This window comes from Macrobrachium nipponense, chromosome 22 (genome assembly GCF_015104395.2).
Source record: "Macrobrachium nipponense isolate FS-2020 chromosome 22, ASM1510439v2, whole genome shotgun sequence".
In the NCBI taxonomy this organism is placed as follows: domain Eukaryota; kingdom Metazoa; phylum Arthropoda; class Malacostraca; order Decapoda; family Palaemonidae; genus Macrobrachium; species Macrobrachium nipponense.
In genome coordinates this window covers 80,916,129-80,934,480 of record NC_087213.1, presented here as the reverse complement: position 1 = coordinate 80,934,480, position 18,352 = coordinate 80,916,129, and the positions used below count along the sequence as shown (strand labels likewise).

At 39.4% G+C, this 18,352-nt stretch overlaps 1 protein-coding gene across 1 annotated transcript in view; it reads left to right on the top strand.

Annotated features, from left to right (window-relative positions):
* Positions 1 to 1,493: 1,493 nt before the first annotated feature.
* The window catches only part of LOC135198822 (SET and MYND domain-containing protein 4-like), an 84,886-nt gene continuing 68,027 nt past the window's right edge, over positions 1,494 to 18,352 (top strand). Inside the window, exon 1 of the mRNA XM_064226792.1 lies at positions 1,494 to 1,711. The gene's annotated coding sequence lies outside the window, so the exon portion shown is untranslated. The remainder of the gene's footprint in view (positions 1,712 to 18,352) is intronic.

The following is an 18,352-nucleotide window of genomic DNA, read 5'->3' as shown; positions in this document are numbered from 1 at the left end:
ATATCAAAAGTATGAGAATTACATCATATACGATACAGGCTAAGGTATCAAATGAATAAGTGATGAAGACGATAACACAGAGAACACATTTCCAGCAAATTTCTCATTAGCACCTCATATCACATTAATATACATCCAAACACATAAGTTTACAATTAACACAAACTGTATACAAAAAGGTAATAACTATGCATGCCTCAAACGATTATAATGTTTTCGGAAAAAAGTACAAAAAGGTATTCGTCAATCTGCCCGAATGTAACTGATGACGTTTCACCAGGGGGCGGGGCTAGATTTCAGCTCTCCCACGAGCGCTTAATTTTTATAACTTGAATGCGTAGATAATTTTTTTGTGCGCGCTTTTGGATTTGAAAGTAATTGTTATTGTAATGTTCCATATACCAATTGAAAGTGCATTCTTTGTACTTTTACGTGGTATATGGCAAAATGTAATAGGATGAAAATTTGTGTAAGAAAAATGTAAATATTTATATAAAATTTAAAAAATTATGGTGCGTCTTTGACCTAGAATTCCTCGAAATTTTCTGAGAACACCTATCAATTTTATTTATGCATTCTATAGTAAATTTTATCAGCTTTCTGATACATTTTTCAGTTTCTTTCTATCATGATCCCTTAGCCAGATACGCTACGAAACGTGAATGTATGTACGTTGACGGACGAAGTAATTGCTCATTTTCGTGTGCGTAGATAATTTTTTTCTGTGCGCGCTTGTGGGTTTGAAAATAATCGTAATTGTAATATGTCATATATCATTTGAAAGGGCATTCTTTGTACTTTAACGCAGTATACGGCAACATGTAATAATGTGAAAATGTATATTAAAAAATGCCATTGTAAAAATAGGTATATAAAAATGTTATCGTAAATATAGTTTCATAAAGATGACGTTTCGCAAGGGGCGGGGATAGCTTTTAGTAGTCTCATGAGCAAATGAAAAAAATAGTATATCTTAGTAACTGTTCTACAATTACCAAACCACTGAGCTGATAAACATCCTTGTGAGCAGACCCGATATGATTTGGATGAGGCTTTCATTCGTGTGACCTCCCAGATTGACGTGTTCTTTCTAGATCGTGGTCTGTTTCTGTTTAAAAACCTAGAAAAATAAACAAATGTTTCGTCCTTTACTGTGATTGATGCACCTAGAGCTAACTGTGATTGCAGCTTCTCGTATGAGCAGTGGACGTGTCAGGCAAGCAACTAAACGTGATCTACACGGGCGAGGGACGTTGAGCCGAGGGAGCCGTTGTTGCCAGAAGTACTGTCCCAATTCTATTATTTAAATAACTAAAATATGTAGGAATATACTTTGGGAAGGGGAAAAGCTTCATGTAATATGAATGTGTTTCTTACAGAAAACGCCTATTCAACTTTTGTTTTGAATGTGACCGATAATTTCGCTGCAGAAGAGCCGATTTATTTGGGATGAGAGTAAGGCAGTGCGGTCTTGCGGATTTGGTAATACTTGTTACTGCTTGACAGGGGAAGCAGCCTGCAGGCGCAGTTACTTCAGTATGAGATTGCTCAGTGCTGAACTGTTTATACGCGCAGCACGCTTAGAAGTCCAGTGTTTGTATGCAATAGGAAGTGACCAATCCGCGACTGTTCAGTCATCTTATTGACGTCTATAAAGAAACAAAGTGTCGATGGAAGATCGTAAGAAATTAGGGTAGACTGGTGTCAAAAGGTATGTTGATCACTTTCACCATTGTGGATTAGTGTATGTGAAGCATCGGTTCGCCGGCACTTACCCGGACTAATGAGCCACTTTTTCACTCGGTATTTAATCGGTGAAACAAAAATACAATTCAATATTTAAGCATACCATTCAAAAGATTGAAGTTTCGTCGGTATTATTTTATAAGTTGCCAGTACATGATATGAAATTGTAACCTACATTTTCTAAAAGAACTCATCACCCTCGGTATTTTGAACCCCATAAACACTATTTGCAAATGATAAATAACTTAGATAATGAATTTAATTAGAATAACCTCATTTTTAGATTACCTTGTGACTACTTTTGGAGCTCCCGTTTGTGAGTAGTATGTACATAGTAGTATGTACATGTCAGTGTCAGTTGATGATGTAGTTATCGCTTATGTCCTCCCACGCATCCGAATTTTCCCGATGAATTTGAATTGTTTCCGGTGACCGCCAATAGACGTATTCGCATGAATTTTTCAACCAATGGTATTTCTACAGAAGCAATCCGCGGTGGCCAAGACTATGGCAATTGACGTTTTCCTATGTTATTTTACTTACTGAACAAGAATTTAAGGTAATATTTATTCGGACGACTGTAATTAAAGGGCCGGCCGGAACCCTTATATATCGGGGTATAGGGCGAGAAATGCAAATCATGAAAAAATTCATGGAGCTTCATATGGCAATTGAGAATACGATACGTATACGAAATATTTCGTCAAAATTCCTCTTACTTTCGTATTACGCATACGTTTCGTCATTCCTCTTACTCGTAGTTATGGAATTAGTTAACGTAAGTCAGTAAGCCTAAAACATTTATCCGTACAAGAAAATGCAATATTTTTTCTGTTATCGTAAATTTTTATAATTATTGTCAAAGTAATTGGGAGAAATGCATCTGTAGACATTCCCTGTAGGAATGTTTCCATTTGAGGTACGATATTGTTTTTTCCCTGTTATGTGTATCTTTTGCACGGGGTTCGGGAAAAGACAAGTCAGTTCCCGCTCCATCCCTTGATCTGTAATCAACTCATGTACATTAAAGGAATCAACTGGTCCTGAGTAGTCTCAACCTGCTTACATGGCGCAGTGATTCTCGTTCCAAAAAGCAGGACCTACAAGATGCTGAGACGAGGCCATCACAACACACCCATGGGCACAGCAAGACGTTCCCCCAGGGGCACTGCAAGCAGGAATGCAACACCGCACGCAGGCACCACGAGGGACAGGACTTGTTACAGGCTTTGGTTGGCCTCATGGCACAAGGAAGACCACATGGTTCAGCCTCGGCAGGTGTTAGGGCGATGTGCCTGAGAAGTGTAGCTATGAGATGACACAAAGCAGTTTTCGAGAATGGTGTCGCTCTATGAGTGATTGGCTGGCCTTAGGAAACGTCTCAGGAGAGAATGCACTTATCAGTATCCGGTTAAACTGCGATGAGAAGTTAAGGAGACTATAGATGCAACGCACTCAGAGGTTCAGTGGAACTCATTAACGACCTCTGAGGCATTCGACAGACTGGAGGAGATCACGACGAAGTCTGTGAATAAGGCAGTGGCATGGGACAAGTTTTTTCTCAGCGCAACAAGGCGATCAAGAAACCAAAAAGCGAAATCTTTTGTGCATAGGTGCCAACAATTGGCCTTAGATTGTGGTTTAAGTGTCCCCATTGTCGAGCTGATCTGAATGATTTGTGTTAGTTCAGCGGATAACAAGTGGTTTAAGCAATGTGGGACTTAAGCAAGAGATCCTACAGGATCATGAGGTTTTCAATACTGTGCAGAAATGTTACGTAAATGTGAAATTTATGAATCTGCAGAAAAGGATAGTATTAGCGCTCGTGGAAGGGCAAACGTAGCTAGTTTGGTAAAAGGGGATGAGATAGGCTTAGGCCTAGTTGAAAGTGGGTTAGAAGGTGAAAGTAAAATTATTGCTAGCTATAGGTCTAATAATAGTGACAAGGGACACGGCCGTGGCCGTAGTAGCTTGAAACCTACTAGGTAACAGTAAGTCAGATACCAGGTGTAAAAAGTGTGGTGGTCGTTCTCATTGGCAGGGAAAAATGTCCTGTGATAATGTTATTGTTTTCAGTGTGGTATTGTGGGGCCTTTGCTAAATTCTGTTGTCAAGGGGGCAACAGCCCGCCAAAACGGCGCTATTGTGGACGCGTCTGTTACGTCATGCACTGTTGCCTATCCACCTGCGGACAATCGCCAGGTAGGCCTATGTGCAGCAGTGGGGAAACTGCCGATGGTGAAAATAAAGGTTAAGCATGAGTTTTCATGTGATGTGTCGTCGTTGAGGCTGTTCCAGACACTGGGGCAGAAGTGTGTATAGTAGGGGTAGATTTGTTACCAAAATTGGGTTTGAAGGTACCTAATCTCTCTCGGTGTAATGTCATTGTAAATCACGCAGGGGGAGAGTCATTGAGAATATATGGGTCTGCTGATATGCTAATAGAATTGGGTGATAAATCAGTGAGCACTAGTGTTATCGTTGTGCAAGGTGCTACCCGTTTTTATATGTCTTTAGGAGTGTGTAAATCACTAGGTCTAGTGCATACAAAGTTTCCCCATCATACTGTCGCTACCGTGAATGACGTCACTCGGAAACCCTCTGCGTCGACTAACCCCCGCCAACGCCTGAAGAAAACGTTCTCACACGGGTAGGGGTGGGGTGGTGGTCGTCAGCGCGAGATTGCCATACGCTGCCACGGAGGAGAATGTCCTAGGCTGAGGGACTGGCTACTGCAACGTTTTGCGAAGACTACGTTCAACGTTTCAAGAAACCCTCTGCCGATGATGAAAGGAGCCCCTCACCACATTCACCTGAGGGAAGGTGCCATCCCCTATGCGTGTCATACACCTATACCAGTTCCTAAGCATTGGGAGGCCGATGTTAAGGCTCAGCTCGACGAAAGATGTCAAATTAGGAGTAATTAGGGAGGTCCTGCTGGTACAGCTACGGACTGGTGTGCAAGGATGGTAGTGGTAGCAAAGAAAAATGGTAAACCACGGAGGACCGTGGACTATCAGAGCTGAATAAGAATTGCAAACGAGAAACGCATCACACAGTGCTCCTTTTGACATGGTCTCGGGTGTGCCACTTCGTACATATAAGACTGTAGTTGATGCCTATGCCGGATTCCACCAGGTGCCATTAGATGAGGAGAGCCGACAGTTGACAACGTTTATTACACCATGGGGGAGATACCAGTATTGTCGAACACCTATGGGTCATTGCGCGGCCCCCGATGCATACACGAGGTTCGATGACGTTATTATTGATGTACACAGAAAAGTACAAGTGCATAGATGACGTGTTGTTATATGACGACAGTGTTGAGGGAGCCTTTTGCATACTTATGATTTTTTGCAATTATGTGGAGATAATGGTATTACACTGAATCCGGTAAATTCCGATTTTTGTCAAAGACAGGTAGAGTTTGTGGGGTAACGAACTTGATTGGGATAATTATAGACCTTCTAATGAGCGTATGAGTGCCATTAAGAACTTCCCCAGCCTGCAAGCCCAACTATCACGGATATAAGATCTTGGTTTGGACTTGTGAACCAAATTGCACCTTTCGTGGCTGTAGCACCGGTAATGGAACCATTCAGGGATCTTCTCAAGAAATCCCCCCATCGGAAAGTTTATTGGGACCAACGCCTTCAAAACAGTTTTTGTTGCAGCCCGGGACAGCATTTGCAAGATGTTGGGCGACGGACTGACATATTATGATAAGACAAGGCGCACTGCTGTTGTTACCGATTGGTGCAGAGAAGGAATGGGATTTGTTATATTGCAACAATATTGCAATTGCGAGGATCTCAATGCCCCTTTTTGTTGTAAGGGATGGAAACTGGCATTATGTGGCAGCAGGCACCTGACGGAGGCGGAGGCCGGCTATGCCGTCATTGAGGGGGGAAGCGGCTGCAGTAGTATGGTGCCTTAGGAAATCGAGATTGTTTTTATTGGGATGGCCCGAATTTCATTTAATCACGGACCATAGACCTTTGGTAAAACTCTTTGGGGATAGGAGCCTAAAAGACATTGCAACCCGAGACTACTAGGTTGAAGGAGAAACTATGCAATATAGTTTTACCATAAGATATTTGCCGGGGAAGAAGAATTCGGCAGCCGATACGTTATCAAGATACCCAGTGATTCGCAGTGAAACTACCGTCAAGACAAGAAGAGGAGGAACCTTATGAACGAAGTTTGTATTGCCTCCATGACGTCATCGCTGGCGGATGACGTCATTACTATGGACTGGGCTACCATGAGGGGGGAAGCAGAGAAGGATCCTGATTATTTACTATTGCAGCGACGTGTCAGCGAAGAGGGTTGGCCGTCGTCAAGGTCTCAAGTGGAGCCCTGCCTAAAACCTTTTTTCAATGTACGTGATAGGCTGAGTGTCATTGAAGGATTAGTCACATATGCATATGACGAGGGCATGTTCGTCTGGTAGTTCCGGAGGCACTACGTTTACGCATTGCAACCAATTTACATTCAGGTCATCAATCAACTGACTCCATGATCAGAAGAGCAACGACAGGCAGTTTATTGGCCTGGGATTGAGGGTGACTTGGCAATTATAGGGAACAGTGTCATGATTGCAACGTTGCGGCACCTTCGCACAAAGGGAAAGTATTATATACACTCCCCCTCCCGAATATCCGTTTCAGAGAACTGTTGCAGATTTATTTCAAGTAGCAGGGAGGCAGTATATGGTCTACGCCGATCGACTGACTGGATGGATGGAAATTTATTTCTTCGCTAACGGAACTACATCCGCGAGATTGATCCCAGTTTTTAGAAGATATTTTATGCAGTGGGGAGCACCTGAAGAAATATCAGTGGACGAGGCACGAATCTAACGAGCATGGAAATGAGACATTTCTTTTGGTAAGTTGGGGGGTATCTATGAGAGTGTCGTCTGCTCACTACCCCCAGTCCAACGGGCGGGCAGAAGCTGCTGTGCGCACCGCCAAACGAACATTAATGGGCAATACTCTACCTGATGGAGGGCTAGACAATGACAAGGTAGCTCAGGCGATATTGCAGTATAGAAATACACCATTACGTGGTATAGATAAGTCTCCTGCACAGCTGGCCATGGGTCGCCAACTTCGAGATTCGGTGCCAATGTTAAAAAGTTATCATTTCGTCACCGAGCATTGGTCGGAAACCTTGTCCGCAAGAGAGAGGGAAAGAAGCGTTGTTGAACACGAATATCATCCAAGTATAATGAGAAAGCCAAGGATCTTTGCCCCCCTACCCCCCACAAATAGGGGAGAGGGTAGCTATCCAGGATGTGACTACACGAGCCTGGAATAGAAGCGTTGGGGTGGTTATTGAAAAGAATAGATACCGCCAATAGCGCATAATGGTTAGACGGGAGTGGAAGAATTTCGACAAGAAATCGCAAGCATTTGAGATCCCTACCACACCACCTGAGGGAGAACCTACTCCCACCGCCTCGGGGGAGGCTGGCCCAGTACCCACCCAGGAGAGAAGTAGCACTAGGGTACGTCGTCCCCCGCAATGGCACGATGATTATATACAGAGTAATTCATTTTAGTTGTGTTTAATAAATATCCCCTAAAAAACATGTTTCAAGTTTTGTGCATATACTTTAATCCTGATTATTTGGGTTTAATAAGTGTTCTCTTGTCATGTTTACCATTTATGTATGTTCCAGCGCTGTGTCCGAAGGACTATCTTTATTATAGCTGAATTCCCTTTACTTCATATGTTACTACCTTTACCAGTTTTATTATTTTTGCAACTAAAAGGAGAAATCTATACTTATGTTTTTAAATATACTATGTTTGCTTTGAATGGGGAGACTTTGATCTTAAAGGGGAGGTGGGAGTAGGAATGTTCCATTTGAGGTACGATATGTTTTCCCTGTTATGTGTATCTCTTTGCACGGGGTTCGGGAAAAGACAAGTCAGTTCCCGCTCATCCCTTGATCTGTAATCAACTCATGTACATTAAAGGAATCAACTGGTCCTGAGTATGTCTCAAACCTGCTTACATTCCCCGAGTCGAGAAGGGAGACTTCAGTGTCAGTCAGCTCCCAGACGTACGATAATTTGACCCTATGTACGATAACGAGCGTACGATATACGATAATTCGCCATATTTGTAAGATAATTACTGGAAATGTACGATAATTTGAACCTTTTCGTCAACTTATAGGAATTTAGAAGATTCAAGTCTATAAGGCACCCAAGGTCATTCGCCGCCTGAAAATTAGTAAAGCTTAAAAGGAGCAGAAGGCAATAAAGAAGATATGGAAAGGTAACAGACAAATATGTACCCCTCTCTCTCTCTCTCTCTCTCTCTCTCTCTCTCTCTCTCTCTCTCTCTCTCTCTCTCTCTCTCTCTCTCTTTGATGGTGATGATAAGGATGATGAATAAGGCTGTGAAGTCTATTTTTTTCTGTATACATAATTTTAGTTTTTATTATTTACAGTATAAAGAACAATTAGCGAGTCCTTCATAAACAGTATAGTACTGATCTTTTAGTTTCGTTTTCATTGAGGATAATACTGATGATTATTAACAGTGATCTTTTTGTCGTATTTTTCCATTTCATTTTCATTGATGTAATACTGATGATTAGTAATGGCTATCAGTGAAGAATTGGAAGTAAACAATTATATGATTTTGCTGCATGTTTCTTTTTTTTGTAATGGTGTTGTAATGTGATGTTTAAGAACAATTGGCAATTTTCTTAAAGCAATACTCATGTTAGTTGATTTTTTTCTTTTTTAAAGTTTACATTGGTGATATAGAATGACAAATACAATCACTGAAGTACTAAATAGGCTACTTTGTACAGCCTGCAGAAAAGTTATCTTTTTGTTCTATTTTTTTGTCATTAACAATAAATAGAAATGACATCACAATTTTTCTATTTAGCCTTACATTAATAGATATAAAGATATATTGCTGTAGATGAAATACAGCTATATCATGATATGAAAAATGTACGATAATTCTAATCAAAATACGATAATTTGGAGAGGTTTGGTACGATAATTTGGTCTGCTACATCTGGGAACCCTGGGTGGGACTCTGTTCAGTTCAAGGTCAACCATGATTCAGTGCCAGCACAAACCTTAAGTAGTCTACACGTTCGAGTTTCACCTATGACATTCGCTTGCTTTTTTGTATGGTTAGCTATGTTTCGGCAAGAATTTCATCATGCCAGTGAGGAAAAGACAAGGAAAACATCTCGCCAACATACAGACGAAGAAAAATCGCTCAAGTATTATTACAGAATATCATAATATACGCGTAGTTAGTGAAGAGAGAGGGGAGGGTTGTGTTGTAACACCCCGTCTTGCCTGACAGCACACGTCACACTGTGCCCAAGGCTATACGATCTTTGAGCAAAGAGATCTTCATTTATGATAAATAACATAGTTTTGGTTTTTTAATACCCAAAATGGAATATGAAATTCATAATAATCATGATTTATTAAATTGTCTTTGTAAAAAGAGTACACCTTCGAGTTTCACCTCTGACATTCTCTTGAATTTACGTTTGTTTATCTTTGTTTCGGCAAGAATTTCATCATGCCAAAGAGGAAAATATAAGGAAAACATCTCGCTAACATACAGAAGAAGAAAATTCGCTGTATAATAAGCCGAGTTAGTGAAGGAGAGAGAGTGCCCCATCTTGCCTCACGCAGTGCCCCAGGCTACGATATATGAGCAAAGGGATCATCATTTATGAATAAATTATGATAAATAAAATAGTTTTGGTTTATTAATACACAAAAAAAACAAATATACATTCACAATAATCATTATTTATTAACATTGTCTTTATAGAAAAACGAAGGAAAACTTTCAACGCCCGTATCTCAAAACTATACTTATTGACTTTCAAAATCTGTCTTCTCACTTAGTTTTAAAGCTATAACATTGGAATTTGGTATATAACTCAGAAAGACATTACAGAACAATCAAAGCAAGCCCTTTTTTCCCGGTTTTTTTCGTCTTTTTTTAATAATTTTTTTCTCCTGATTTATAGGGTTTATTTTTTTACCATATGGAAAAATTCATATCTAGCAAAAAAAATGACTTTTAGATAAAAAAAACTCATTCGATTGGAGGTCTACAGGTCTATATATGGTAGTAATCATAGGTCTTAATATTAAATATCAAGGGAGGAGATAGAATTTTAAAAATGGTTATTTTCGGGATAAGTCGGCCTGGCGTCACAAAACCGAAGGTCAGAGGCGAAAATCATATGCGGTTTGGAGATGTCCCAAGTCACCTTATTAAGTGGTATGAATATCAAAGTCCTGTCCTTAAAAGATGGCATTAGCCGGCTGGCCCCCGTAAATTGGTGTTGTTTTGCCTAGAGTTGTGCCTGTGCTGTTGTGATTTTTTGTGTTGCTTTTGCAGTGGTCTTTTTTTGTGTTGTTAAGCTTTTGTTGTTATATGTGAGGTTGTGGTTGTGTTCCTTGGTTGTTTGCTGTTGTTAGGTTGTGGTTGTGTTCCTTGGTTGCTGTGTTGTTGGGTTATAGTCCTTGGGTGTTGTTTTGTTGTTGGGTTGTGGTTCTTGGTGGTTGTTGTTGGTGTCTCAGCGACCTTGACCGGCGGACAGCACAGCATAGCCCTGGAGTTGGTAAGTACATGTTTTGAATTTGTGTGTGTGTGTAGGTATAGGTCAATTGTCCTGCATGTATGCTGTAGTGTAAAGAGGAAAGTGTGACTGGGTTGAGTTGGACAGCTGGATTGATTAGGTTTATGTTGGGGTTGGGGGGGGAATTTGCCACTTGTTTTTTTTAGCTTGTGGTCCCGCCACAACTCAATGTAGGGGTCATACTGCAACGTGATTGGCTAAATACATGTACCCCTCCCGTGCACCCCCATTTTTTTCCTCACTAAGAAGTCAGCGTGTAGAACAAAAGCTCCCTTACAACTAGCGCATGCGCAGTAGAATTGGTGCATGCGTAGTAGGATTCGGTGTTGTAATAGTAGTAGATGGAATTTGGATGTGAAACGTCTCCACCATTGGTGTTTTTGTTATCTTATTTTCGATTGTATTTCGTGTTTTAGATGTCAAAAACAATTGGAAATACCACAATAACATGGCAAAACCTCCCCCTAATTGGTTTCTCCCCACCCAAAACCCCAGTTCCCACTGGGGGTCCCCCTTACTGTAGGATAGAGTTGAACAGCATAATTCTCCCCAGTGTTTTGTCCCCACCGAAAACCCTGGTTCCCAATTGGGTGGTACCCTTTACCGTCGTCCGAATAAATATTACTCAAAATTCTTGTTCAGTAGGTAAAACTGCATAGAAAAACTGCAACTGCCATAGTCTAGGCCGCCGTGGAATAGTACCCTAGATCTACCCTTATTTGATTGTTATTATACACGTTTTGGTCTTAATTCACTCCAAGTTGCACTTGAACTATGTTGCTATTCCTGGTTCCTAAGCGCTCAATCCACAAACAGTTACGGGCAGCACATGAGTATGCAGTGCAGCACATGAGTATGCAGTGTAATTGTAAGCTTTACTCATTATTTAGTTCAACTTTAGTTTGTTACTTCAAAATGTTTATTTAATTCATATCTATTATCCCATTTTTGCAACCAAATTAACCCTGAAAAATTACAAATATTTCTGATGTACTTACAAGCAGACGACGCGACTCATCGTTGCCAATCTAGTGGAGCTTCACACATACGTCGATGCATTAACAAACTGTTTCCATGACTTCTAGTTGTCATAGTAACGCAGTAAGGATAGAATTGCTGTAATATGTATATATACTACTAATAGATAGCTATGCTTATTTCACTTATTTCCCCTGTTTTGTGCAAGTCTTATACCCAGTTTGGAGGGTAAACAACATACCAATTGACAACACTGAAAACAATTGAAAAGCGCAAAGAATGCCATAGTTACCTTGGATCATAAGTAGTGGTTGGAAATCGTGTTTATGATTGGTGTGATGAAAGTGCCCCAGCGTCTATGGGTACAAGTGGTGTGCGGATTTAGCCCAGGAAATGATTAGTTTGTTGACACAGGCGACTCCGCAAACTCCGTAAACATTGAGATGGCATCAATCTTCTAAACATTTTAAATTGTAAGTAAAAATTTTGAAAGCGTCAAGGGGTTAGTGTGCACTGTGTTGGCTGCACTTTTCATTACCCTCTGTTTAAATCTTGATGTACGGCCTTAATTTCTATCTTTGGAGAAAATACTTACTTCAAAAGGAGAGTAGAGGTCTTGAGCTCCTGCTATCACCACCAACAACTCATGACTGATAACCATCTCCGGTTTCAGGACGTGTTAAGTACTTTTTCGGAGGGTGGCCAAAAACGTGGTAGTCTGTGAGTTGGCCAGTCCAGTCAGTTTACCCTTATGGCTGTTGTTCAGATAGTATGTGCAGGATCTCCATTTGACCCATGGCTATTTATCAAGAACTTTCAGTGATACTAAAAATTCAGTGATACTAAAAATTTTTTGCAATATCTGAAAAGCCACAAAGTTCTCCAACAGGTGTTGTTTGCCCAAATTGCGACGAACCCTGTAAAACTCGGTGATAGACACCAATTTTACTGTGGGCGATACCAAAAAATTAGTTAAACTAAGAAGTGAGTGCATTGTAACTATTCAGTGTTCATTGTACTAAGGCACTTTCTTAGACAATGCACATTCACAACCATGTGAGGTCGGCCTCTTTGTCAACCATTGGTTGGAAAAGAAAAAAAAATCAACCATAGTACGGTGACAAGGTGCCCACATCGGTCGACAAAGACAAGTGTAGATTGGAGGAGTTTTTGCTCCGCGGTAACTCTACCCTAGCTGAACAATGGAGAAACCATCGGAGGTCCAGGAATAGTGGTGGAAATCGACGAAACATTTTTTATCAAGGCAAAATATGATCGCAGCCGACAGTTGAAAAGCATTTGGCTCTTTGGGGGTACTGAATGTGCTTCCGAGAAAAAGTTCATGGTTCCTTTCCACCAGGAAGGGCCGGATAGGAGTGCAGACACCTTAATCCTCACCATCAAGAAATATATCTGTTACGGCAGCACGGTAATGAGCTACGGTTGGGCTGCGTACAAGACCTTTGATAAGGAGGGATACGGTCATCAGGAGATCAACCACAGCAAGAACTTTGTGGACCCCGACGATTGTTCTATTCACACTCAGAATATTGAGCATGAATGAAGAAACATTAAGGAGTGGGCCCAAAGACCTGGTATCCGTACCTAGTACACTGAGTAGTACTTGGGACAATATTTGTTTTTAGATTATTATGGCGGCAGCTCCAGACGAAAGCTCGCTTGCTTCAAGAGAGAGAGATATATATATATATATATATATATATATATATATTATATATATATATATATATATATATATATATATATATATATATATATATATCTCGTTAATGACTTTGATAACTATGGTATCATAGTTTATCTGTAAAATTCAAATATATACACCAATTTTGACTCTGTATTTGATCATGACCTCCATAGGCGCTCTACTAGCCTGTCTAAGTAGCACGGAAAAAGCCGCTATTCGGAAAATAGAGAAGAATCTCTACAAGTGTAATGCTGCTGAAGTAGCCATTACTTTTAATAAAGTGGGCATAATGCTCATCATCCCTTCTTAGAGGCCGCAAAACTCTATCCACCACACGTCAGTCGACAACTACCCACTGGTAAAGACGATTTACCAGACTCCGGTGTGGAACCTTCCTATTCATCTGACAGTATATAATTTACGTTTCGGAATACAGATACCATCTTCAGGGCTAAAAACAGGGAAAAATTAAAATTCTATGCATTAAATCAGACTAAAATGGGACACAGTAGTAAATTATACTTTTTAAAAAAAATATAGGTTAATTATCATTACACCAGTGAAATTAGATTTTATATTAAAGTAAAATGGTAACTAATTAAATAAGAAATCGAGTAACAGTAAAGAGCAAAGGTTACTAAGCACTATGACACTTTCAGGAGAAAAAGAAAAAAAAAAAAAAGAAGGAAAAAAACACAAACCACACATGAACAATTAAGAAAATTACATTATTACTAAAGACGGGAGAAAAATATTGAACATTAATCCTAACATGCATAAATTTCCGTGTATGTTTATAAAAGAAAAAGAAAAAATAAACATTTTCCATTTGCCAGTACTGGGCTGTTTGTGAGTGCATACTATTGGAGTAATTACAAATTATGGTCACGAAAACTTTTTTTCTGGAGTATTTTTGTGTTTTTTTCGAAATTTGATGCTGATTTGTGTCGATTACCCTTAATTTGTGAATTGGTTGTATTGGCCTAGTTCCCCAACTCCAAAATGACAAGTTACGTTAATGCCTTTTGATGGAACTTGAGTCAGGGTATAACAGAATGGTTTTTCTGGCATATTTTCAAGCGTTTTAAACGAATTTGATGTCGGTTTTCGTTGGAAATATGTACAAATTTTTGGGGTAAGGGTATTGACACCCTAATTCCACAACTATTGAATGCAGAGCATAATCGTCATCAGATTCCTATAAAACACGTGAAAATATGTTAGAAAAACCATTCTGTTTTCCAATTGGGAATATTGGGAACTTATTAAATTTTACTGTTTTGTCAAGAAAATGAGTTAAATGAAACCGCCATACGAACTAAAAATAAGCATGTGGTTTTTTTTAAATCCAATATGGTGTGGTATCATCTCGCAGACACCAGGCATATACTGGCGGACACGTCCTTCCCAGCCTTCCCAGTGCTCGGTTGAACAATTATTTGTGTAATATCTATGTAACGTTTATTGCTTTTACTCAATATTGCAGTTGTAATCAGCACAATAAAACAATATTTGGTTGCCTATATTAGTGAAAGTATGAAACGTCTTATTCCCGCAGTCATGTTTTGAACTGAAATGCAATTTTACCTTGTCATCGATGATTTTTTATTACTGCCATCACAAATGAAACTCCACAGTGCTTATTTTATTGTAACTTAATACATTTCATTCTTAATTCACTCCAAATTCAAATTAAAATACGTGAGTTTCTTCACGTCGGGAATAATTTTGTACGTCCGACAGCCAGAATCCATGAGTCGAGCAGACGATGGGTTAGTGAATTGTTTATGACTAAAAAAAACGGCCTTTTTTTTGCTAGCACTGCATATATTTAAGTCAATATTACTAGTTTGACTTTTAAAGTAATCAAAGTTGTAGATACATGACGGGTATTTAGTGACGAATTGCAGTTTCCCATAATATTTTGTTGCTTATTAACAATTTAACATTATTTTTTGTCAGTCAGCTGTAATAAACTGAGAATTTACCTTTGAACTCTATCCTACGGTAAGGGGACCCAAAGGGAATGCGGGGTTTTGGGTGGAGTAAATCACTTGGGAGAATTATGCTGTTCATCTCTATCCTTCGGGGCCCTTTGGCTAAAACGATCTTCCATAACTTTGGATGATGGGAATGCTGGGGGGAGAGTAAAATGGCCTTTGCTGATATACAGTCCTGTTCAAGTGCAGGATTGTCATCAGTTTATCACTTTCATTTCATTTCTCATTTTTCCATCTAGCCGTACTTTCATTTCAGCGCTGAATGATCTTATAGGTCCCAGTGCTTGGGCTATGCCCTAAATTCCATAATCCATCCATCTATCCTTCGGTAAGGGGGACCGATGGGAAAGGGAGGTTTGGGTGGGGTAAAACACTTGGGGGAAGGTTTTGCGGTGTATTGTTATTTCCTCTTATTTATATTTGAAACACAAAATACAAGCGGAAATAAGCGATAAAAAAACACGATAATGGAGCTGTTTCACAAGCAAAATCCACCTAATACTACTACATTTACGATGCTGAATGCTATTGCGCATGTGCCATGTTATAGGGGAGCTTTTTGTGTCAGACACCAACTCCTAAGTGAGCGAGGGGGGGGGGGGGTGGGGGGGGGGGGGGGGGGGTGATTTTGGGGGTTACATGTATTTAGCCAATCATGTTGCAATATTAACCCTACATTGAGATAGGACTGAGTGAAGAATTTGGGGGGATTCATGCATTGAGTTACATATGTTCCTTTTCCCTATTTGTTTTATAATCGTGTTATATTATTTCAAGATTTTATTTCTGTTCCTTTTATCATAGTATTTGTTTGATATGTGCAATGACGTCTTCTCATTTCATAATTTTGCCCTATTTTTCTTGCAATCTTACCTCGTAATTGAGGTCATACCCCAGAAAAATGCCTGAGGGGTGGGACTAGAAGGTGGTTCTAGGATGTTTCGATACCTTACAGTAATGTCAAATTGGAGGTTGCTTAGGGCTATTTCATACATGAATCATATACATGATTTGCACACAAGTCACTCCTTTTTTCATTATTCACATCTGGCTATTTCCGTTTCATCTTTAGGAACTAATTTCTCACCCCACAACAATTTCTTTGTTAAAATTTTACCTTATTATTAGAACATTTTCATATATATATATATATATATATATATATATATATATATATATATATATATATATATATATATATATATATATACTATTCCAGTTTATGGAGTTTACCATTTACAATCTTAACTAGGTTAGGTTAGGTTATGGTTAGGTTAGGTTAGGTTAGTTTAGTATCTTGACCCAATGTTAGTATTCCTTTATGAGTCTTTCTTTAAGGGGGGGGTTGTACAGGGGCAAAGGCCCCCCATCATGTAACACATTCTACTAGGCTAGGTGGTTAGGTTAGTATGGTAACCTATATGTCCCTCCCCCCCCCCCCCCCCCCCCCCCCCCCCACCCCCCCCCCCCCCCACCCCCCCCCCCCCCCCCCCCCCCCCCCCCCCCCCCCCCCCCCAGTCAGGTAACACATTCTGCTAGGTTAGGTTAGGTTAGTATGGGTAACCTATATGTTAACCTTCCTTTAACTTTATCTTACTTTGAGGGGGGTTAAGGGGAGGAGAGCCCCCCCTGGTCAGGTAACAGGTTCTATTAGGTTAGGTTAGGTTAGGTTAGCAGTGTAACCTATATGTTGGTCTTCCAGTAAGTTTGTCTTTTTGTTAGGGGGCGGGGTATGGGGGATGGAGCCCATTCGGTCAGGTAACATTCTACTAGGTTAGGTTATGTTATGGTGTATTTTCAAACCAGGTCCAATATAAAGATGTTTCAGAAATACACAGTGATAATAATAATAATCATGAATATTCTTTAAATTTCTTAATGATAACCTCCAGCTCATATACATTTCATAATTTATGCTTAAATATGATGTCTGTATCAATTCCTTTATATATAAATATAGGTTTGTGCGTGTATGTATGTCTTCATAATTATTTTCTAAAATATGTCCTTACCATAACATTTAATTTCAATAAGATTACATTTCCAATAATAATACAATTTTTCCCAGCATTACTTGTAAACCTCACATTTCTCCTTAAAAGGCCTCTCTTTTCAAGTTCACATTACCCACTCAACTGGCCTCTTTGATTTCCCATTGTCCGTCCATACCAAGACCATGTTCGGGTTTTTGTTACTCGGTAGTGCGCATTTTTTTTTTTAAATACAGCATCAGTTTCCACATACGTGTAAAATCATCCACCTTAATTACATCATTTTACCCCCCCCCCCCTTATCACCCGCACAAAGCAAATACCCAAATTGCATTTTTATATTACTTAACAAGAAGTATTAGAAGAGTTAACACCCATCTAACAAGAAGTATTTGAAGAGTTAACACCCGTCTCCATATTCTCAAAGCAACCACATTTTCACCGTTAATTGGGATAATACCCCATCAAACACACGAGTATTGGTCATATATTGATCCATTACTGGAAATCCAGACGTTTGGGCATTGGCACAAATGGTCAGAAACAATGGAATTTCTATTTGTTTGCACACCGGGCCCTTAATGACACGGTATCGAAAAAGTTTGGACCAATACATGCAATCCATAATAAATCCGATAAATGCATTGGAACAGTAGTGGAACAACCATGGAGTACCACTTTACTGTACTATTAGGCAGATACTGACATGATTACCAGTATCCAATTTATATATCTGCATAAAAGTGTTTAATTATTTTCAAAAATAATTTTGTCATTAACTAAATACTTGCCACTATCACCCTATAGTACTTTGATCAGAAGTTAGATCTATGTATATCACCCTGTTGTAGCTAAGATTTGAAATAATTATGTTTTATACATAAAAGAATGAAAAAACAGAATCCATTGGCAGTTTGTTCAATGGTCATTGACACCTAATTGAACCCACAGGATGAAATGTTATAAGTTCCTGTTACCTTTTATCAGCACTATAGTTACATGCATAAAACATTATTGTATAGTAAATTTTCAAACTAGCTACAACAGAGTGATGTACATAGATAACGCATTTCTTTCATTGTCTTCTGGGCAAAAAGCGTACCCCTATCTATCTGTATGTTGCAATATTCATCTATATTCATTTTGATCAAAGTATTATAGGGTGATGGTGGCAAGTATTTAGTTACTGACAAAATTATTTTTGAAAATATTTTAAACACTTTAATGCAGACATATATCAGCCAAAACTGTTCTGTGATAAGTATTGTGGCTG